We start from the raw sequence: 23,578 nt of genomic DNA on the forward strand, positions 1-23,578 counted from the left end.
GGACACATCCCCAAACTGGGAATCTTTGCAACTTGAGGGGGAGAAAGACTTCATTCCCAGTGCTCTGGCCCTTGCCTGTTGGGGAGCTCCACAAGAGGGTGTAGGCCAAGGGGTCAAGGTCTTGCCCTCAGCCCCCACCCAGCTGGTGGGAGCTCTTGGAGGCGGAGGGAGCTCCAGTCCACTCTCCTGAGTTCCAGTTCCTGATTTCCGCAGGAGCTGCGGGGCTGGGACGGAAGGGGCTGCAATGAGCCTGAGGATTTGAATGAGAAAGCAGGTTGTGAGGCTACTACCGGCTGCCAACAGCCCGCTCTTCCCTGCGGGTTCTAGGGAGGGGGTGCTGCTGGTTGGTGGGGAGAAGTGCCTTTTGGGCAGCTTTTCTGATCCTTGACAGGGTTTTGGAGTTGAGGGTCACAGGAGCCAATAACTCATCACCCAGGACTTTGGAGGTCGCTCTTGTGCTGAGGACTCTGAAGAATTTGCCGAATACTACAAGTTGAACAGGTCAGTGCTTTTTGGGGAAAGAGGTGGGTATGAGAAAGAAAATGGGGACCTTTTCACCAGTCCAGATGTGCAAGTGAGCAGGTGGCTCAAGTTCCTCTCTCTGCAGTCCAGACCAGGACGCTTTCTGTAGGACTGTGGGAGTGTTGTACGTGGGGGTTCTGCAAGCTCCTGTGTGGAGAACTGGTCCTTGGCGGGTCTTGGGAGTCCCATAATTCAGAAGGATGTGGGTATGTGAGCCCACGCCATAATTTAATTTCCGGGTCTCCTGTGGTAGTGCGTGGGGTTCCCCAGGGTGGAAGGTAAAGGGTACTCGCTGGATGCTTCACTCCCCATACCTCACTGCCACACAGGGTCTCAGGGACCCGTTTCTGACAGCCAGACTCTGCCGTCAGAGCAGGTAGGTTCGTTTCCCAGCAAGGGGAGTACAGTGTCCATTACACTTGGGGAATCTCACGGTTCTTCCTGCACTCGGTGACCTCACTCTGGACCCTGTGGGAGTAGACCAGGTGCTCTCAGTGCGAGGAGGATTTACTCCATTGCCTTTTCCTGGAATAAACATTGGGCACCGGAGCGTCGCGGGACAGTGGGGGGAAGGTCCCCACCTGGAGCGGATCACGCTCTGCACCTGCGCGGGGTTCCCATGGCGACGGGGCGGGGCGTCTGAGACGCCACCTCACGCGCCCCAAAGTCAGTTCCCCGTTGATGGTATGTGCTGCCCTCTCTACTCCTCCCCAGGACTTTTTCTTAGTAACACGAAATCAGTTTATGATCTCGTTTTGACCTTAGGAATTTAGCTTTAAAACAATAACCGATTAAATTGCAAAACACATTCCCACACCTTCCCTCCTGCGGACATTTACCACTTTGATCTTAAACGGAAGAAAATGGTGAGAAATTGCTGATTGGAGCAGTAATTGAGATTTTTTTTCCTTCCTCCCTCTTCTAATCCATGAAAGTGGAGCCGAATAAAATATATTTACTTCCTGGTGAGGTATTTCAAAAAATTGAGTCCGGTGCTGCCCTTGAGCTTTAAGGGGACAGACTTGTACCTGCTTTCCGCAAGTGGAGAGCGGGACATGCACAAGACCACGACTTCTGTGTCTCCTCCTGGCAGATTTCCGAGGTGCGCTCCAAAATGGACCAAAGTAAAATGCCAGTGAAAAGAAACAAAGGTTATCTCAGAAGATGTGATTGTTTTTTCAGTTGCTCTGGTGCTTTGGTCATTGCTGGGTTAATCTTATAAATTCTCTGCGGGGAATGCTTCAGGAAGCTGTGAGCGAGTCAGCCAGATTTCTCAAGACTTCTGTTAAGAGAGTCATGTTTCTTTTCTTCAAATTATGGGTCTTGACAGCTCCATTCCGTTTTAAAAATCCCATGTGTTTACACACAGTTTCGCATTTGGCAAGGGTGCACAGTTTAAGGGTTATGTAGAAGGAGCTGTATCTTCTCACTGCGCACTTTTCTTAGGTTGCATACATATTTGGCAGCATGATTGATACACCTAGTTGCTTATATTTAATGAATATTAGTTAGAATTAATGTAAAATGGAGTTATAGTGTGGCATAAAAGTGCCTTCAGTGAAATAATATATGAGTACTGTCTTGCTAATCCTGTTTTTAAATAACTTGCCTTCAAGTTTAGTAGTGGTAAAAGTTTTCAGACAATATCCTTCCACCATCAGCAAAGTCAACATAATATTACTTTTCAGATATTAGCAAATAACGTGTTAAAGTTATCTCTCTTATCCTATTCATTATAAATGCCTATACATTGGGCAATCTGTCTAAATCAAATGCTTAAAAATGCTTCATTAGGTTTCCCCCCTTTCCTCATAATTAAAAATATAGAAAAACTCCAAATTATCAGTTCGATACTTTGTGACCCTATTTGGTGGCTTGTAACTGACTTCAGTTCCCTAATTCTCAGTGACATGTGTTTCTGCTGGTTTCGGGAGGTAAACTGTGGTTTTAGCAGATTATATGATAATGAGATTGGGAGTGCTTGCTGGGGGGCTGGGGAGAGGCAGTGGGAATGAGACAAAGGGAGTGAAAGCTGATGGACAGAGCCAGGATTTATTGCTATACCAGATTCTTCATAAAGCTGTTTAAAGCCACTGCTTCTGTTTGATACATTTTCCCACATCAACAGCAGTTAAATTTATTTTTTAGAATGAGTCTTCTAAATAAATATAAGGATAGAATTGTAAAAATAGAATATAATAAAGGTGCCATAATATAATAGGCAAACTCATTAAGTGTTTTCTACTTAATTATTCATTTAGTCAACAAATATTTATTGAAAACAAATTATATATAAGGCAAGATAAATAAATTCAGATTCCTGCCCTCAGTGAACTAAGAGCTGTGAGTTCTGATATAATTCTAATGCTTTTCAGATTTTCAGTGTAAAAATACTACCTATGGTTATCTTAAGGAGAACAATTTATCTAGTGCTGAGCAATCAGACTTCTTGATTCAGAAACAAATGCTTAAACTCTGATTAGAAAAAAATTCTGAACATTGTTTTTGAACATTTTAGTTAAGAGCCTATATTTAGTTAAGAGCCTATATTTAGAAAGCATTGTGTGCACCTGTGTTCTTATATTTTTGTAGTACAGACTCAGCCCTAAAACCTACAGTCTTGGCAAGTACTGCTCTTGAGTTTGAGAATAAAAGAGAAACTGTAATTCTCCAGTTCCTTAGATGAAGATAAAAGGTGAACGATTCAGTAGTCCTTTGTTCTGGCTCCCTGTTTCATGACATAAGAAACCTCCTGCAGCTCCCTTCTAAGAATAGTGTTGGACTGCATGCTTGAAAGATCATGACTATTATTTCTTTGAGCAAAAAATACCCCCAATACGGGAGAATATAGAATTATGATAGACAATTACAAAGAATAAATAGGGCACTTGAACATTTTAATTTTTAGGTCTTTTTAGTGAGAAATCCATTATTATAGCCGTGACAAACCTGGCCTAATATTGACCAAGGTTGACAAATGTTTCCTCTTGTCATTTGTAGAACACAGATGGTTAGGGAGACTGCAGTCTCCCTTCCTTTGCCGCCTCGTGAGTCAACAATGATCAGCTCAGTGGAAGTTGCTGAGGAGCGTCCGTTTGGCTATTGCTCTTTTTTTTTTTTTTTAAGCTGGAAACGGGGGAGAGACAGTCAGACAGACTCCCGCATGCGCTCGACAGGGATCCACCCGGGACGCCCACCAGGGGCTACCGCTCTGCCCACCAGGGGGCAATGCTCTGCCCCTCCGGGGCATCGCTCTGCTGCGACCAGAGCCACTCTAGCGCCTGGGGCAGAGGCCAAGGAGCCATCCCTAGCGCCCAGGCCATCTTTGCTCCAATGGAGCCTTGGCTGCGGGAGGGGAAGAGAGAGACAGAGAGGAAGGAGGGGGGGGGGGTGGAGAAGCAAATGGGCGCCTCTCCTATGTGCCCTGGCCGGGAATCGAACCCCGGTCCCCCGCATGCCAGGCCGACGCTCTACCGCTGAGCCAACCGGCCAGGGCGGCTATTGCTCTTTGTCTAAAAAAAAAAATCAGACTCAGCTCTGAGTTGTGGACCAAGTGGCGCAGAACTCATTACTGTGAACAATACCTCCTCTGCCTGGGAAGCATGTTCTCTCTTCTCACTCATAGGGGCTCATTCCAGGCTGGCTTTGCTCACAAGGAAAATCATTTAGACACAGTTCAGTGGACACTCACATCTTTTTGACACCCGTGACCGTTTTTGTTTAAGGAGAAATCCAGTACTGCTTTGGTAGGGTGTGCCAAATTAAAAGTGCATTTTAAGAACCTTGTGAAGAAGTTTACACAGCTTTATGTTGCTATTATCAAGGTTTCTGTCTTCTGTGCTTCAAAGGAAGAGGGCCTGATGGATGCAGAAGGGACAACTAAGAAAACTTTTGGAGCAAAGTTAAAAACATTCTTATCAACTCTGCACTTTGGATGCACTAAACTACATTCCTACACCTCTTTATTGTCATAAAGTTAAAGAGCAGAAAAAGATACCAAGGTAGATACTATGTTTGTTATATAAATTAGGAAGTCAGGGCCCAAAGTTGCTAATGATTTTTTTAAAGTCACACAGCTAATAAATGGCAGAACTGGGATGAAAATGCTGCGGTTTTGATTTCTAATGATACCAGGACGTCTGGAGTGGGCAGGTATGAAATCCTAGCTTTGGATTTGGTTATAGATTTTATTATAAGCATGTATATATGAGAATATATATGGTTCACATGCATAAATTTAAAAAGTTTTTCTAGTATCTGTTTTGGCCTGAGGGATTCTAACATAATTAGGAATTTAATACAAGGGGGAACAGTTTTTCTGGTGATTTACTGTCCAATGAATATCTTATATAAGGCATTCTGGAGGAAAAGGAAGAAACAGACATTAATATATTCCAACCATTACTTTATGTCACTTTAAAATGTATAATAATCAAGAAATGGAGAAATTATTATTCCATGTTACTGATGAGGCTCAGAGAAGTTAGTTTCTTGCCCCAAATCTAAGTGAGTATAGAACAGACTTGGAATTTGAAGCCAGGCCTGTCTGTCTCTGCTCTATTACATCATTTTTGCCACTCAGAAAAACAAGACTGAATTTATAAAACATATTGAGTGTTTTTCTTCTCAAATTCACCATTCCATCCAGAGCACAGGCTGATAGGAGTGTTTCTGACCAGTGCTGTGGTGAGTGGAGAAGCTGCATTTCCTATTTGGAGGTTGGGAGGTTATAAATTCAGGCCTGCTTCCAGAAAAACATTTATGATTTTGTTAATAAACTATATTGGTTATTTCTTTAGAAGATAATGGTGTTTAGGTTCTCTGCAAATGCTTTTCCATATCAAAGTAGCCCATGCTTCCCTTCTAAATTTCAGGAGTCAAGTTTCAGGAGTCTGAGAGACCCCCTCATGATTTTAATGTTTTTTCTGGCATCCCAAGACTTAGATATTGGTTGTATCTTATATAGAAAATTTGCTCACTTATTTTTTTTGAAATAGTATTTAGAGACTCAGTGCTGGGTAGGACCAGATGGTGTCTTCCTGTGATGTGTTTCAAATCTGAGATCGGAATCATTTTGGGCAGTTGCTGAACATTTCTAAACTTATGCCAGAAGCAGTTTTAGAACTCTTAAAACTGCTGTGCTGTGGTGTTGGGAAATTGGAAGTGAACTGTATTTAGCTGGTTTCAGATTTGTGGTGTTTTTGAGCTAGTTTACCCAGGAAGAAACTGAAGCCCAGGAATGCCCTCATTCACACAACCAAGTTGGGACTTGAACCTTGACATTGCCGGCAGACACCTGGCCCAGTGTTCTTAGTAGCACACCACAACTTAAAATCATGCTGGACTCCACTTTGGAATTCAGCTTGGGGTTCAGATACTGCAAAGGATTGCAGAAGGCCCTCTGGGTTTCTCTCTTCCTGAATTTGTTTTCTGTGGCTTATCCTATCAGCAGCCTTTTGTCCCTGTGGCTGATTCTTTTTCTTTTTTTTTCTTTTTAATACTTTATTGATTTTACAGAGACAGGAGAGAAAGGGGAGCATGGAATGGGAAGTAACAACTCATAGTTGCTTCATGTTAGTTATTCCTTGCTTGCTTGCTGTATGTGCCTTGACCAGGGAAGCCCAGGGTTTCAAACCAGCCACCTTGGCATTCCAGGCCGAAGGTTTATCCACTGTGCCACCACAGGCCAGGCTGATTTTTTTAAATTTTAGTAAGGGACTTACGAAGTTCTCCAGCCATTCGGGTACCTATGTACACTGCTCACAAAAATTGGGGGATCAGGGAACGTGCAGATACTCCAGTACTTTGAACCTTTTGTATAGTGCATTTTCACTAATGAAATAAAAGTTGGTTTTGCATCTCATTTGCATAACCAAACAACTTTCTTTGACTTGTCGATTGCTTTTCTGATGTTTTTGTTTAATAAAATAAAAATCAAATGCTTCTCTTTTATTGTTTTGTATTCATTTTGAAATATCCTCTAATTTTTGTGAGCAGTAGATTACCTGTTAAACTACCACTGAAAGGCAGAAGGCTCTTGTTGAATGCTAACATATGTAAGTTACTGATTAACTGGTCTAAGGCAATTATGGTTTCTCTTTCATCTGCCTTCACTTCCTTGTTGCTAGTCCACAAAAATCAAACATTTAAATTTAGATTCTTACTTCCCTCTTCTCTCCCTCTTCAATTTAATTGAAGGGGCTTCTGGAATTCAGAATAGGTCTCCATGGAGTTCTGCTAATGGAACCGCTGCAAAACTACCCCTGGTGGGAACTTTGAGGACCCTATTCAGAGGTCGAAATTCTGGACCAGAAGTGGAGTGACTTGATTTGCTGTATAGTCGTATGGAATTAAGTTCTCTAGACCTCCTATTTCTTTTTTGCTGAACAACCCCTCCTTTTTTTAAAAAAAAATTTATTTAGACAATTAATTTTAATGGGGTGACATTGACCAACTAGAGTACATAGATTCAGAGAAAACATCTCCAGATCATTTTGACATTTGATTATGTTGCATACCCCTCACCCAAAGTCAAATTGTCCTCTGTCACCTTTTATTTGGTTTTCTTTATGCCCCTCCCCTCTCCCAGCCCCCTCCCTCTGGTAACGACTGCATTCTTATCTATGTCCATGAGTATCAATTTTGTGTCTCACTTATGTATGAAATCATATAGTTCTTAGTTTTTTCTGTTTTACTTATTTCACTCAGTATAATGTTATCAAGGTCCATCCATGTTGTTGTAAATGATCCGATGTCATCATTTCTTAGGGCTGAGTAGTACACCATAGTATATATGTACCACATTTTCTTTATCTTCTATTGAAGGGCTTTTCGGTTGTTTCCATGTCTTGGCCACTGTGAATAATGCTGCAATGAACATGGGGCTGCATGTGTCTTTATGAACCAATGTTTTTGAGTTTTGGGGGTATATACCCAGTAGAGGGATTGCTGGGTTATATGGTAGTTCTGTTCTTAATTTTTTGAGGAACCACCATACTTTCTTCCATAATGGTTGTACTAATTCACATTCCCACCAAGAGTGAGTGAGGGTTCCTTTTTCTCCACAGCCTTTCCAACACTTGTTATTACCTGTCTTGTTGATAATAGCTAATCTAACAGGTAAGAGGTGGTATCTCATTGTAGTTTTGATTTGCATTTCTCTAATAACTAAAGAAGATGAGCATCTTTTCATATATCTGTTGGCCATCTGTATTTCTTCTTGGGAGAAGTGTCTGTTCATGTCCTCTTCCCATTTTTTTATTGGATTGTTTGCTTGTTTGTTTTTGAGTTTTGTGAGTTCTTTGTATATTGTATATTAGGCCCTTATCTGAGCTGTTGTTTGAAAATATCATCTCCCATTTAGTTGGCTGTCTGTGTTTTTTTTTTTTTTATAATAAATTTTTATTAATGGTAATGGGATGACATTAATAAATCAGGGTACATATATTCAAAGAAAACATGTCTAGGTTATTTTGTCATCAAATTATGTTGCAAACCCCTCGCCCAAAGTCAGATTGTCCTCCGTCACCCTCTATCTAGTTCTCTGTGCCCCTCCCCCTCCCCCTAACTCTCTCCCTCCCTCCCTCCCATGTCCTCCCTCCCCCCACCCTTGGTAACCACCACACTCTTGTCCATGTCTCTTAGTCTCATTTTTATGTTCCACCAATGTATGGAATCATGTAGTTCTTGTTTTTTTCTGATTTGCTTATTTCACTCCTTATAATGTTATCAAGATCCCACCATTTTGCTGTAAATGATCTGATGTCATCATTTCTTATGGCTGAGTAGTATTCCATAGTGTATATGTGCCACATCTTCTTTATCCAGTCTTCTATTGAAGGGCTTTTTGGTTGTTTCCATGTCCTGGCCACTGTGAACAATGCTGCAATAAACATGGGGCTACATGTGTCTTTACGTATCAATGTTTCTGAGTTTTGGGGATATATACCCAGTAGAGGGATTGCTGGGTCATAAGGTAGTTCTATTTTCAGTTTTTTGAGGAACCACCATACTTTCCTCCATAATGGTTGTACTACTTTACATTCCCACCAACAGTGTATGAGGGTTCCTTTTTCTCCACAGCCTCTCCAACATTTGCTATTACCTGTCTTGCTAATAACAGCTAATCGAACAGGTGTGATGTGGTATCTCATTGCCGTTTTGATTTGCATTTCTCTAATAGCTAAAGAAGATGAGCATCTTTTCATATATCTGTTGGCCATTTGTATTTCTTCCTGGGAGAAGTGTCTATTCATATCCTCTTCCCATTTTTTTATTGGATTGTTTGTTTGTTTGTTGTTGAGTTTTATGAGTTCTTTGTATATTTTGGATATTAGGCCCTTATCTGAGCTGTTGTTTGAAAATATCATTTCCCATTTAGTTGGCTTTCTGTTTATTTTGTTATCAGTTTCTCTTGCTGAGCAAAAACTTCTTAGTCTAATGTAGTCCCATTCATTAATTTTTGCCTTCACTTTTCTTGCCTGTGGAGTCAAATTCATAAAATGCTCTTTAAAACCCAGGTCCATGAGTTGAGTACCTATGTCTTCTTCTATGTACTTAATTGTTTCAGGTCTTATGTTTAGATCTTTGATCCATTTTGAGTAAATTTTTGTACAGGGGGAGAGACTGTAGTCCAGTTTCATTCTTTTGCATGAGGCTTTCCAGTTTTCCCAGCACCATTTATTGAAGAGGCTTTCTTTTCTCCATTGTGTGTTGTTGGCCCCTTTATCAAAAATTATTTGATTATATATATGTAGTTTTATTTCTGGACTTTCTATTCTGTTCCATTGGTCTGAGTGTCTATTTTTCTGCCAATACCATGCTGTTTTGATTGTCGTGGCCCTATAATAGAGTTTGAAGTCAGGTATTGTAATGCCCCCAGCTTCATTCTTTTTCTTTAGGATTGCTTTGGCTATTCGGGTTTTTTTATAGTTCCATATACATCTGATGATTTTTTGCTCTATTTCTTTAAAAAACGTCATTGGAAGTTTGATGGGAATTGCATTAAATTTGTATATTGCTTTGGGTAATATAGCCATCTTGATTATATTTATTCTTCCTAGCCAAGAACAAGGAATATTCTTCCATCTCATTATATCTTTTTCAATTTCCCTTAACAATGGTTTATAGTTTTCATTATATAAGTCCTTTACATTCTTTGTTATGTTTATTCCTAAGTATTTTATTTTTTTTGTTGCAATCCTGAAGGGGATTATTCTTTTGAGTTCGTTCTCAGTTGTTTTATTGTTGGCATATAGAAAGGTTATTGACTTCTCTATGTTAATTTTGTATCCTGCGACCTTACTGTATTGGCTTATTGTTTCTAGTAGTCTTTTTGTGGATTCTTTGGGGTTTTCGATGTATAGGATCATATCATGTGCAAAAAGTGGTGATACCTTTACTTCTTCTTTTCCGATATGGATGCCTTTTATTTCTTTGTCTTGTCTGATTGCTCTGGCTAGAACCTCTAGTACCACATTAAATAAGAGTGGAGAGAGTGGACAACCCTGTCTTGTTCCTGATTTAAGGGGGAAAGCCTTCAGTTTAGTGCCATTTAATATGATGTTAGCTGATGGTTTATCATATATGGCCTTTATCATGTTGAGATATTTTCCTTCTATACCCATTTTGTTGAGAGTCTTAAACATAAAATTGTGTTGTATTTTATCGAAAGCCTTTTCTGCGTCTATTGATAAGATCATGTGGTTTTTGTTCTTTGTTTTGTTGATATGGTGTATTACGTTAACCGTTTTACGTATGTTGAACCATCTTTGAGATTCTGGGATGAATCCCACTTGATCATGATGTATTATTTTTTTAATATGTTGTTGTATTCGATTTGCTAGTATTTTGTTTAGTATTTTAGCATCTGTATTCATTAGAGATATTGGTCTGTAGTTTTCTTTTTTTGTGCCATCCTTGCCTGGTTTTGGTATGAGGGTTATGTTGACCTCATAAAATGTGTTTGGAAGTATTGCTTCATCAATTTTTTGGAAGACTTTGTGTAGAATAGGAACCAAGTCTTCTTTGAATGTTTGATAAAATTCGCTGGTACAGCTGTCAGGGCCTGGACTTTTATTTTTGGGGAGGTATTTAATGGTTTTTTCTATTTCTTCTCTACTGATAGGTCTGTTTAGGCTTTCTGCTTCTTCTTGACTCAGTCTAGGAAGGTTGTATTGTTCTAGGAATTTATCCATTTCTTCTAGATTGTTGTATTTGGTGGCATATAATTTTTCATAGTATTCTACAATAATTCTTTGTATATCTATGATGTCTGTGGTGATCTCTCCTCTTTCATTTTGGATTTTATTTATTTGAGTCCTGTGCCTTTATTCCTTGGTGAGTCTTGCCAAGGGTTTGTCAATTTTGTTGATCTTTTCAAAGAACCAGCTCCTTGTTCTATTAATTTTTTCTATAGTTTTTCTGTTCTCTAATTCATTTATTTCTGCTCTGATTTTTATTATCTCCTTTCTTCGGCTGGTTTTGGGTTGTCTTTGTTCTTCTTTTTCTAGTTCCTTAAGGTGTGAAGTTAAGTGGTTCACTTGGGCTCTCTCTTGTTTGTTCATATATGCCTGAAGTGATATGAACTTCCCTCTTATCACTGCTTTTGCTGCATCCCATAGATTCTGATATGTCGTATTGTCATTTTCATTAGTCTGTATATATCTTTTGATCTCTGCACTTCTTTCTTCTTTGACCCATTCATTTTTTAAAAGTATGTTGTTTAGTTTCCACATTTTTGTGGGATTCTTTTCCTCTTTTTTGCAGTTGAATTCTAGTTTCAAGGCTTTATGATCAGAAAATATGCTTGGTACAACTTCAATTTTTCTGAATTTGCTGATGTTGTTTTTGTGGCCCAACATATGGTCAATTCTTGAGAATGATCCATGTACACTGGAGAAAAATGTATACTCAGTCACTTTGGGATGAAATGTCCTGTAGATGTCTATCATATCCAGGTGCTCTAGTGTTTTGTTTAAGGCCACTATGTCTTTGTTGATTCTCTGTTTGGATGACCGATCTAGAGCTGTCAGCGATGTATTGAGGTCTCCAAGTATGATTGTGTTTTTGTCAGTTTTTGTTTTAAGATCAATAAGTAGCTGTCTTATATATTTTGGTGCTCCTTGCTTTGGTGCATATATATTATGAATTGTTATGTCTTCTTGATTCAGTGTCCCCTTAGCCATTATGAAATGGCCATTTTTTGTCTCTGAGTACTTTTCCTGTCTTGTAGTCAGCATTATCCAATATGAGTATTGCTACACCTGCTTTTTTCTGGATGTTATTTGCTTGGAGTATTGTTTTCCAGCCTTTCACTTTGAATTTGTTTTTATCCTTGTTACTTAGATGAGTTTCCTGTAGGCAGCAGACAGTTGGATTTTCTTTTTTAATCCATTCTGCTACTCTGTGCCTTTTTATTGGTGAGTTTAATCCATTTACATTTAGTGTAATTATTGATACTTGTGAGTTCCCTATTGCCATTTTATATCTTGCTTTCTGTTACTTTTGTGTCTTGTTTGATCCTTCTCTTTCGTTTTTCTATCTTTTGTTTTTATTTGGTTGTGTTCCATACATCTTTCCTCTGTTGCTATCTTTTTTATCTCATGTGCTTCTGTGGTGGTTTTTTCAATGGTGATTACCTTTGAGTAATGAAAAGGGTCCCTACCCTGTTCATTGTAGCAAACTATTTTGTGAGTACTTTTGCACTCCATCGTCCTTTGCTACTGCTAATCTCCATCTTCTCCCCCTCTTTCTTTTTGTTGTTGTCACAGTTTAAATTTGGTTTTATTGTCTTGTTCTTGGAGCTTTTACTTGTGGCTCTGTTTTTTTTTTGTTCTTTGTATCTGATTGGAGAACCTCCTTTAGTAATTCCTGGAGTGGGGGTTTTCTGATGATAAATTCCCTCATCTTTTCTGTATCTGTGAATGTTTTTATTTCTCCTTCATATTTGAAGGATAGCTTTGATGGGTATAGTATTCGTGGCTGAAAGTTCCTCTCTTTCAGGACTTTAAATATTGGGGTCCACTCTCTTCTAGCTTGTAGAGTTCCCGCTGAGAAATCTGATGATAATCTAATGGGCCTTCCTTTATATGTTGTATTCTTCTTTTCCCTGGCTGCCTTGAGAATTTTTTCTTTGCTGTTGGTTTGTGTCAATTTCATTATGATATGCCTTGGAGTAGGTTTGTTGGGGTTATGAAGACTCGGAGTTCTGTTTGCTTCTTGAACTTGAGGCTTTAGTTCTTTCCACAGGCTTGGGAAGTTCTCATCTATTATTTGTTTGAGTATGTTCTCCATTCCATTTTCTCTCTCTTCTCCCTCTGATATACCTATTATTCTTATGTTATTCTTTTTGATGGAGTCAGATAATTCTTGTAGGGCTATCTCATTTTTTTAAATTTTTGAGTCTCTTTCTTCTTCTCTCTGTTGTGCCTCAAGTTGCTTGTCTTCTATTTCAGTAATCCTCTCTTCTATCTGACCTGTTCTATTAGCTAAGCTTGTTACTTCGTTTTTCAGCTCGTGAATTGAGTTTTTCATCTCTGTTTGATTTGTTTTTATAGTTTCAATTTCCTTGGACATATATTCTTTTTTTTTTTTTTTTTGGACATATATTCTTTGTGTTCATTGAGTTGTTTTCTGAGCTCCCTAAATTGCCTTTCTGTGTTTTCTTGTATATCTCTGAGTATTTTTAGGATTTCTATCTTGAATTCTGTGTCATTTAGCTCCAAGGTTTCCAATATATTAAATTTTTTCTCCATAGATTTTTCCTCATCTAGCTGTGTTACCTCTCTTTCTTTTGTATCCATGATATTCGATTTTCTCTTCCTTAATGGCATCTGAGGGTGGTTTTGTTGATAGTATTAATGAGATTTAATAAAGAATAAAAAGTTAAAAAAAATAAAAAAAATAATAAAAAAAATAAAAAATCAGAGTTGTTTTTTTAAAAAAAATTAATAATGAAATAAAGAAAAAGAAAATAAAATAAATATTTTAAAAAAGGAAATTATTCCCCCCCTCCTTTTTTCCTCTCCTCTCCTCTCCCCTCTTTCTTGAGAAAATCTTGTGGTTAACTGTGAATTATAACAAACAATGCCTGTGATGGAGGGCCTGAATTGGGGAAAAGTAATAAAGGGGCAAAAAAAAAAAAAAAAAAGAGCGTATGGACCCACAAAATGCAAATAAGGAAAACCTTTGGGTCAAGAATAGAATGATTCGCTTTTAGGTGTTGTTTGTCTAAGAGTTATGATGAGAGGAATAAGAGGAAAACAGAAAAATGGGGGGACAAATTAAAAAATTACTATTGTATTTAGTGGAACAAGAACTAGATAATATGGAGAGCCAGGGATGGGAGCACTGCTAGTTAGTTAAAAAGGTGAAGTAAAAACCCCCCAAAATGCCCCAAACATAATTTTGAGTCCCAGATAAGATAATTTGTTTGTTATTGAGGTTTGAATGAGAGGAGATGTAAAGGAGAAAGGAAGAAACTAATATAGAGGGAGAAAAGAAAGAGAGAGAGAGAAAAAAAGAGGGAACCACTAAAAGAAGAAAAAAGAAAGGAGAGAGAGAGAGAGAGAGTTAAGGGTTTTGGAGTGCAACCCTCATAGAACGAAAGGAAGAGAAGAGAAAAGATAATGGGAGATGTAACACTTATGGGTAGTGTAGTTCAAGGAGAGGAGAGAGTAAGACAGAGAGTTAATCGGCCAAATTGGAGGAGGAAAAAAAGTATCAAGAATGAAGATAAGAGAAACAAACGAACAAATATAATAAAATGGGATAGGTTATAAAGTCTGCAGATTATTCTTGATTTTGAGAGGTTATCTTTTTGCTTTTTCTTTTCTCTCCCTCTTCCTGGTCGGTGACTCTGTACCCCGGGTTCTGCCCCTTTGGCACGCTCAGGTAGAGGTTTGCAGTTGATAAGTCTCTATGGCAATGTCATGTATTGAGCTTTAGTCTCGTTGGCAGTCGAGGCTCATTAGCATTTATAGGCTCCGACAGTGAGAGAGTCCGTGTTCCTGGAGCCTTTCTTCTAGTCTTTCCTTCCTCAATTAGTAGCCTGATAATCCAGCTATGGGGTTGCTGCTGCCTCTGCCTGGATAGTAAGAGGCTCAAAGAGCTGGCAACTCCCCACTTTAGTTCCACTCAGCACAGGGCTCTGGGTAAGGCTCAGTCATTCAGTGCTGCTAGCATAATCAGGCTGGCTTTCCACCCACTCAAAGACCTCTGGCTCTGCCACTCTGTCCGGTAACACAGGCGGGCACCCACTTCCGGGGCGCTTGGAGAAAACTCTCACTTACTGTCTGCGACCAGGATATCCGGCCAGCAGTCTCATGCTCTGAGTGAAACCCCCAACCGCAGGGAAAAGTTGCAGCATTGGAATTGAGTCTCGCTCCGTCCCCGTGCACGGCTTTTGCAAGGCGCTGGGGCGGCCTGAGATTCCGCTTTGGCCCACACAAAGGCCCCTGACTCTGCCCCTCTGTGTGATAACACGGGCGCGCACTGCTGAGGCACTCGGAGGAATCTCTCATTCACTATCTGCGCACGCAAACCCGGATATGAGGCCGGTCGCGTTACCCTCTGAGTGAAACCCCCGCCCGCTCGGAAAATCTCCACCGTTGGAATTAGTTCTCACTCCCTCCTGTGCGTGGCTTTCCCAGGGCGCTGGGGCTGCCCAGAGACTCTGCCCTCGGCCCACAGAAAGGCCTCTGACCCTGCCTCTCCATGGGGCAACATGGGCACCCACTCCTGGGGTTTAGGAAGAAATCTCTCGCCCACTAACTGCACGCACGCCAACCAGGAGACCGGGTAAAATGGCCTATCCGCTTGTCTTTCTTTGTTTGGGTTTGGCGCGAGTGTTAGCTTGTATTGCCTGGGTTGCCACAGGATCAGATTTTCCTCGGCTTGGATCTCCATGCCACAGCCTGGTTCGGCCGTTTGTGCCGCGGCCTGGATCTATTCACCCCCTTTGCCTGCCTCAGTTTCTATATTCACAGTTACCAGAGAAAGCTGCCCTGTTTAGGTTAGTGAGGAAGGCGGAGCATTTCTTACTCCCTATTTCCTTCGGGGTTTGGTTATATATTTAGCCAATTTTTCACTCAACCATACCTTTGGGTGTATTGCGAAGCATCTGGAGGCTCCAAGTATAGGTTTTTCTGTTTCTGGTTGAAGATCTTGTTGAGTTTTGGGGGAGATTTATCAGTATCGCTTCCTACCCCGCCATTACTCTGACGTCATCTCCTGATTGCTTCTTGTATGTGCCTTGACCTGGTAAGCCCAGGGTTGTTTTTTTGTTGTTGTTGTTGTTTTTGTTTTTTTTTTTAAATATTTTTCCAAAGTTAGAAGTGGGGCGGCAGTCAGACAGACTCCCGCATATGCCCAACTGGGATCTTCCTGGCATGCCCACCAGGGGGTGATGCTCTGCCCTTTTGGGGAGTCGCTCTGCTGCCCTGCGGCTGGAGCCATTCTAGTGCGTGAGGTGGAGGCCATGGAGCCGTCCTCAGAGCCCCAGCCAAGTTTGCTCCAGTGGAGCCTTGGCTGTGGGAGGGGAATAGAGAGATATAGAGGAAAGATAGGGGGAGATAGAGAGGAAAGAGAGGAGGAAGGGTGGAGAAGCTGATGGGCGCCTCTCCTGTGTGTCCTGACCGGGAATCAAACCTGGGACTTCCACACACCAGGCTGAGACTACTGCTGAGCCAACTGGCCAGGGGCCAGGTAAGCTCAGGTTTTTAACCTGTGACCTCAGCATTTCAGGTCAATGCTTTGTCTATTGCACCAGGCCAGGCATAATGTGATTATTCTTTTATTTTCCTGAGTAGTGTCTAATTGTGAATATCAGAAGAATCTTTTGTTCTCAAATTCAAAAAGAAAAAGACTTGTATATAGATGTTGTATTCTAAACTGCAGCTTTTTCTCTCTTTTTTTTTCTCTCTTCTTTACCAAGTGAAAGGAGGAGAGATAGAGAGACAGACTCTCACATGTGCCCTGACCAAGATCCACCCAACAACCCTGGTCTGGGGTTAAGTGCACTAAAGTGAAGCAAGTATGAGTTGAGTTGATAGTTCTTGCCCCCCCCCCCATAAAATCAATAAATAAAATCTTAAAGAAAAAAAGAAGAAGAATCCATTTACAGAGATTTCTTCCTATGGCAGAAAACCAATGTTGGAGTGAGGGAAGGAACTTTCTAGCCTGACTCTCTTATAAAGCATAAAAGTGGGTTTGTAGCTCAGGAATGGAATGAATCTGATTCCCATTAGCCCATGAGTTTGGCTGCAGCCAATAAATAATGCTCTGCCCATCTGGGACCATGCTCGCAACTGAGCTATTTTTATCACCTGAAGTAGAGGCTCCATGGAGCCATCCTCAGTGCTTGGGACCAATGTGCTCAAATCAATTAAGCTATGGCTGCAGAAGAGGAAAAGAAAAAGAGAGAAATAGAGAGAAGGGGGCTGGGAGGGGTGGAGAAAGAGATGGTCACTTCTCCTGTGTGCCTTGACAGGGAATTGAACCCAGGAAATTCACACATTGAGCCCAGGCTCTACTACTGAGCCAACTGGCCAGGGCAGCTTCTCATGTTTTTAATACAAGGTTATGAATTGAAAGTATCTTTTTGTTTACTCGGTAAATCGTTAAGACACAGACTTAGAAGAGAGTAAACACAAACTGTACTAACTTATTTTTCCCTCATAAAAAGAGAGAAAAGTGAAATCTATTATTTAACGTCCAAGTTGCAGTCAAAAGCAAAAGCTCAAGTCAGGCCCAGTTCTCAGCACATTCTTAAAAAATTTTCATCTCAAATGTGGTGAAGTAAAAAAAAAAAAAATGTAATTTAAAAAATTGAATTAATTTATTGATTTTAGAGAGAGAAAGGGAGGAGGGGAGAGAGAGAGAGTTTTTTCTTTTCCAGAATTTGTTGTTCCACTTATTTATACATTCACTGATTCATTTTTTTATGTGTGTGGACCAGGGATTGAACCTATAACCTTGGTGTATCTGGATGATGATCTAAGCAAATGATCTACCTGCCCAGAACTGCTGTTACTTTTTATTTGTTAGAAAAGAATAACTGATGCTTAAAAGGGCATTTAGTAAATATTCTCACATCTGTCCCTCAGCCATCCAGTTCTTTCTCTAATAGACCAACAGTGTTATAAGTTTCTTATGTATATTTTCAAACAGATATATATAAGGAAATAAAATGATGCTGTTTTCTTCCTATTAAAAACCAAATGTAGAGCATTATCAACATGATTCTGGATTTTGACTATTCTAATAAGTGTGAAGTGGTGTCTCATTTTAGTCATTTCCTGATGACATATGATGTGGAGCATCTTAGTTGTTCTGCGTATTTTTGAACAGTCTTTTATCATATATGTTTTTTTGCAAACGTTTTCAATAAAAAGGAAAGAAAATGAGCAAATGAAGTGAGATGCATACTTCAGCCCAGTGGGTCATTAAGTTCTTGAGAATGTTCAGTGTAACTAACTTCCAACATGCATATACATGTAAAACTTCATGATATAATTGTTATTTAAATAATAAGTTATTTACAGTTTTGTGTCATTAACCAGGGATTCCTTTGTCCATCTTAAGTAATTTTTCTCCCCCACTTTGGCTAAAAATTGAAAAGAAAAAATTTTTTTTCAGCAGAACAAAATAAATGTCTGCTTTATTTTCATTTGGTCACACATGCTTTATAAAACACACAACACACACTTGCAAAACATCAAACATCAGGAATTAGAGGGAATAAAACAAAGGATTTACAGGCTTGAAAGAATATCCTAGGCTTCCGAACAAAAGTAATCTAATACTGAAAATGTATTTGTTCAAAACACAAAGATAGTTTGTTTTTAATGGAATTTAAGGTTCTTTTTTTTTTTTTAAGGAACACTTTAGGGACAGAAATAAACCTGGTGCCTGTTTTTTGAGGCCCTTTGCAGAACACAGATCCAGCATTCACTCTGCTTGGTGTTCACTCTTGCCCCTTCTCCACCTTCTGAAAGTATACTACCCTGGACCCAATCTGGGGACAGTTGGCAGCGGCTACATAGCTTCTACTGTATGGATATACTAACATTTAACCAGATTAATGGACAATTAGATTGCTTCTGATCTTTTTGAAACACTGATATAGTAAATAGCTCAATAAACACTTCATTTTGCAGATGTTCAAGTATAGTAAAGGATATATTTATGGAAGTGGGATTATTAAGTGAAAGGTATTTCTTGTAATTTTGATAAATATTGCCAAATTGGCCTACATAAAATTTGTAAAAATTTTGCCTGACCTGTGGTGGCGCCGTGGGTAGAGTATCAACCTGAACTTCTGAGGTCACTGGTTTGAAACCCCAGGCTTGTCTGGTCAAGGCACATACTAGAAGAAACTGAGTTGATGCTTCCTGCCCCCCTCCCCTTTTCTCTTTCTCTCTCCCCTATCTCTGGAATGAATAAACAAAATCTTAAAAAAAAATTTGTAAAAATTTTACTCCTATCAGAAATGTATTAATTACACTAACAATTTCTCTACCTGATTTGTCAGCAAACTTTTTGATTTTTGCTAATGTGGTAGGTAAAAAGTTAGCATCTTGATATAGATGAAATTTGCCTTTTTCTTACTCACTAATGTGTGACTTTACATGATTCCATTTTGAGCAGACTTTAAAGTAGAAGGCATCTTTTCATTCTTTCCAGTAAAAGATAAGTTTAAAGAAGAGGGAAATGAATAGGTTTTTGACCACTGCCTGGCAGCGGCACAGTCAGAACACTTAACTTACTTTTTCTAAATAATATGCATTTAGTTGCCTTTAGCATTTCTTTCCAAATTTCAACATTTCACTTCCCCTCCTTGCCCTGCTGTACAGTGAGGAAGGAGAACAGTGTGGACTGGAGACTTTATTGTGGAAATCTGCCCTCTCTGGGGAGTGAGTCCCCTTTCTGAGACTGAACTTTGGGTGTCCTTATGTGTGAAGAGACTGGGTGCAGAGCTATTCTGAAGTCCATTTCTAATATTTAAGAAGCTTAGAAATCACTTCTCAGCTTTTTGGCTAAGATTAAGTGTAAAAACCTTAGAAATCACTGTTTTAGAGACAATGTGAATCAAGGATTTTTTTTGAACTACAGCTAAGTAGATAAAATTAGAATCATAAAAAAAAATCTGCTGTTAGTGTGTCATCAGGAAAGAATCTTTAAATGTGATCAAAGTTGAGATTTCAAGAAATTACCAGTCTTTCTTTGGGTGTGTTTTTTTTCAATCCAGTCTGTATTGTGTACCTACTTTTAAAAAAGAAGGCATATATGATAAGTAATAGAAATGTGCCAATCTTGACACAAATATAAGAAAGTAGAATGAGTTGTAAATTGAAATCTGGATTCCATAACTGACTGCAATGCTTTAGCAGTGTCCCCACTCTCACAAGCTTTTTCTCATATTCTTTCTCTTTTCTTCTCTTATATTGATTATTTATTAGGAAGCAAAATTACATAGATCTTAAGTGTGCAGTCTTTGGAGTTACAAGTTTTCTTTTCGTTTGTTGGTCAAATAAGTTTGTAAATATGATATATATGTTTGCTCATTTATAGTTTGTATTGGATGTGGGAGGACAGGCTGTAAGCAGGCCAGGTCAATATAGCCTAGGGCTTAGTTTTAAGACTAAGCTTTTCCCCACACCCTTGACTGATTGAATGATGTGGGGTGATACATTCTCATGAGGAATCCCATTATGCCTCAGATAGGTGACTTTGTATTAGAGACTTTCTTATTTGTATATTGGATTAAAGGTTTTGATTTCTACACTATAAAATGGGGGCAGACCCAGAGCTTGCTCTCTCTCAGTTTCTGAGATTAGCATTAGAGAGGAGAGTAGAGAAAGGCCATGTGGAGGAGAGGAGAAGCAGCCAAGATGGCGGGGTGCTGAAGGGAAGCCAGTTTGTGCAGAGTTTGTGCAGAAAGAAGGAGATAGGGAACAGAGGTGAATAAGACTAGTGAGCTAGAAACCTTTGATTCTAGGAAATTCGGATAAGTCAGTAGCTTTGTGAGCACTGAATGAGTGGATTTTGGAGCCCAGTGTGTGCTTTTACTTGCCCGCCAGGTGCAAGCTAGGATTAAAGGTAATGGCCCACCAGTTCTTGGCTCTGTTGTTTCATTACCGACTGTCCGAATCAAATGCGAACCTGCATGGGCCAGGTGGCTGTGATGGTGGCCGTGGCTACTGGCTTTACATAGTTCAAATACCATTGCTATCTCTTGATAGCTATGGATCTTAGATAATTACTTAACCTCTGTTTCAGTATCTTTATTTGTTAAATGGTGAATTATATCTAGACCTTCGGACTGTTGTAAGGATTAAATGAAATAATATATGTAAAATGTTTACCACATTACCTGGTATATAGAATGTGCTAAAAAATGTTAGTAGTTATTTCAATGTGGCAGGCACTGAACTAAAGTGTTCTGGGGCTAGAACAGGTCCTGATTTGGCTGTTAAACTACAAGGCTCTGTGGCTTTGAATGTTTATTTCCAAGGTTGAATTCTCTTTTTAGCAAGGTAGTTTACCAGCGTTGGTGCTAAAACAATTTAAAAATGCTGGATACAATAGAAAGATGATTTTCTTAAATGCAATGAACCAGCAAGAAAGTAATAAATACTTGAGCCAGAAGCTAAATGAAGAGAGGTGTACTGAGCAATGAAGCTGCTGTTGCCTTGAAGACATTTGTCAAACCAGCTTAACTTGAACTTCTGTTTTCATGGCCTGAGGGCACAGGAGAGACAAGGTAAAACATCTGAGAGGGTGTATAACCTTTAATTATAAAGCTGGGACTCTGGCTTCTCCCTCAATAAAAGGGTGAATTAGAATAACAACAAAAACAAAAGTATTATTTAACTCTTTCCAATCCTAGAAGGCTATAAGAAAAATCACCTATCAAAAAACTAGCTACTGCCTGACCAGGCAGTGGTGCAATGGATAGAGTGTCGGACTGGGATGCAGAGGACCCAGGTTTGAGACCCCGAGGTCACCAGCTTGAGCCCAAGGTTGCTGGCTCGAGCAAGGGCTTACTTGGTTGGCTGAAGGCTCATGGTCAAGGCACATATGAGAAAGCAATCAATGAACAACTAAGGTGTCGCAATGAAAAACTGATGATTTGATGCTTCTCATCTCTCTCCATTCCTGTCCGTCCCTATCTATCCCTCTCTCTGACTCTGTCTCTGTAAAAAAAAACAAAAACAAAAAACTAGCTACTGAGCAGATTCCTAATTATTTAGTCCTGAGAATTTGTGATTCTAAATCAGGTCTAATACAGGTATGTGCCTGGAATCATAATAACCAGGTGGACAGAAAACCTCAAGATGAAAAATTAATTTAAAGAGTTTCTACACTGGAAGTGTCCCTGGTACAGAGCAGAAATCAAACTTTCTCCCTCTTTTGGAGTCTATTTTTATAGCATATTTCAGAGAATCCCCACCAATAAAAATAGAAGAAAAATGAGCATCTTACAGTGAAAAAAGTAAAATTACTGAATAAGATATGAGCCAAGAACAAGAAACTATAAAGACTAACAATGCTGATTTAAAAAAAGAACTAAGTAGAACTTGGAAAATTAAAAATATAATAATTGAAAATAATAACTCAATGAATGGGCTTAATAGATTAATCCAAGTGGAAGAGGAAATAGTCAACTGAGTGATAGATCTAAAGAAAATTTTCAGATGGCAATGCAGAGAAGCAAAGCAATAGAAACCTCAAAAGAAAGGCTAATCAATATGGAAAAAAGAGAATTCAGATTCAACATATGTTGCAGTAATATAAGGTTATAGTAATTAAATATATAAAATATAAAATATGGAAAAGATATAAAAATATTTAAAATATAATGTTAAAAGCAATTAAGGAAATTAAATAAAACTATGTTATCTGAATAAGAATTAATACAGTGTGCACAAGTATAATAAACAGACTGCCTTTTGCACAGGGCTCAGTTAGTGTGTGTGTGAAGTTACATATAAATAAGAAGTGGCTGGATGTCATACTCTGTGAATTGATATACACAGGAGGCTCTTCTAGTAACATCTTAAAAGTGACTTGATACAACATTTCAATAATTTAACATAAACGAACTCCCTGCGAAAAATTCCCCCCAAAATTATTTGAAATAATAATCTTATCAATAAGCACCTGTTAGAAAGCATTGGCCAGAAAAGGTACTAAAGCTAAGGGGCCTCTCTAGTTGCCCAGACTCCAACGTGAACATGGACTGTCTCCCTGCCGCTCTGACCAAAGACAGCCAAGAGGAGCACGCCGTTAGGGCCCCCTTAAGCTGTACCCAGGAATACCAAAAGAATTTATGAGTAATAAACTGCCTATATAATTTTTGCAACTAACTTGTGTCTCAGTCATGTCTTTCCTCTAGAGGTAGTTAGTATTGGCACTGATAAGTAGCATCCTCACAGCCACCTACTGATAGTAGTCTCGAAGAGGCTGCCAGCCTACTGATAAGCAGGAGTGTCCCACTGCACAGAGAATTTGAATCAAGGACGCTTGATCGACTTAGAGCTTGGGCTCTACTGAGGCAACATAAGTTTAATTAAAGTTTCAGAATGAGAAGAGAGAAAATGGAAAGAGGCAACATTTAATGAGATAATTTCAGAGAATTTTCAAGGACCAATCAAAAAGCATCACTTCACATATTTATAAAATTATATGAATCTCAAAAAGGATGAGTAAAAATAAATACACATATAGAGAAAATATAATAAAATGGCAGAACACAAAAGTTAAAGAGAAAGTCTTCAGCAAGGTTAGAGAAAAGAGGCAGCTTACTTTCAAAGACATGACATATTATCCTGATAGTAAAACAGTAGAAACTGGAATACAGTAGAATTTTATCTTTCATGCACTGACAGAAATTATCAGTTCAGTATTCTATTGTCATTTTAAAAAACCTTTAAAAAGCAAGGACAGAAAGAAGACTTTTCAGACTTACAAGAACCTGGAGAGTTTGTTCTAGTAGTTCCTTTTTTAAAGGATATGCAGTTGACTCTGAATAACATGGTTTGAACTGTGCAGA

The 23,578-nt window shown here is 39.2% G+C and overlaps 1 protein-coding gene across 4 annotated transcripts in view; it reads left to right on the plus strand.

The window, feature by feature from the left end:
* The first annotated feature begins 270 nt into the window (after window positions 1-270).
* The window catches only part of PLCH1 (phospholipase C eta 1), a 371,189-nt gene continuing 347,881 nt past the window's right edge, over window positions 271-23,578 (plus strand). For all 4 annotated transcript variants that reach the window (XR_010729158.1, XM_066258338.1, XM_066258341.1 and 1 more), the window contains exon 1: window positions 271-501. The gene's annotated coding sequence lies outside the window, so the exon portion shown is untranslated. The remainder of the gene's footprint in view (window positions 502-23,578) is intronic.

The sequence above is a fragment of the Saccopteryx bilineata genome, chromosome 2 (genome assembly GCF_036850765.1).
Source record: "Saccopteryx bilineata isolate mSacBil1 chromosome 2, mSacBil1_pri_phased_curated, whole genome shotgun sequence".
NCBI classification, from domain to species: domain Eukaryota; kingdom Metazoa; phylum Chordata; class Mammalia; order Chiroptera; family Emballonuridae; genus Saccopteryx; species Saccopteryx bilineata.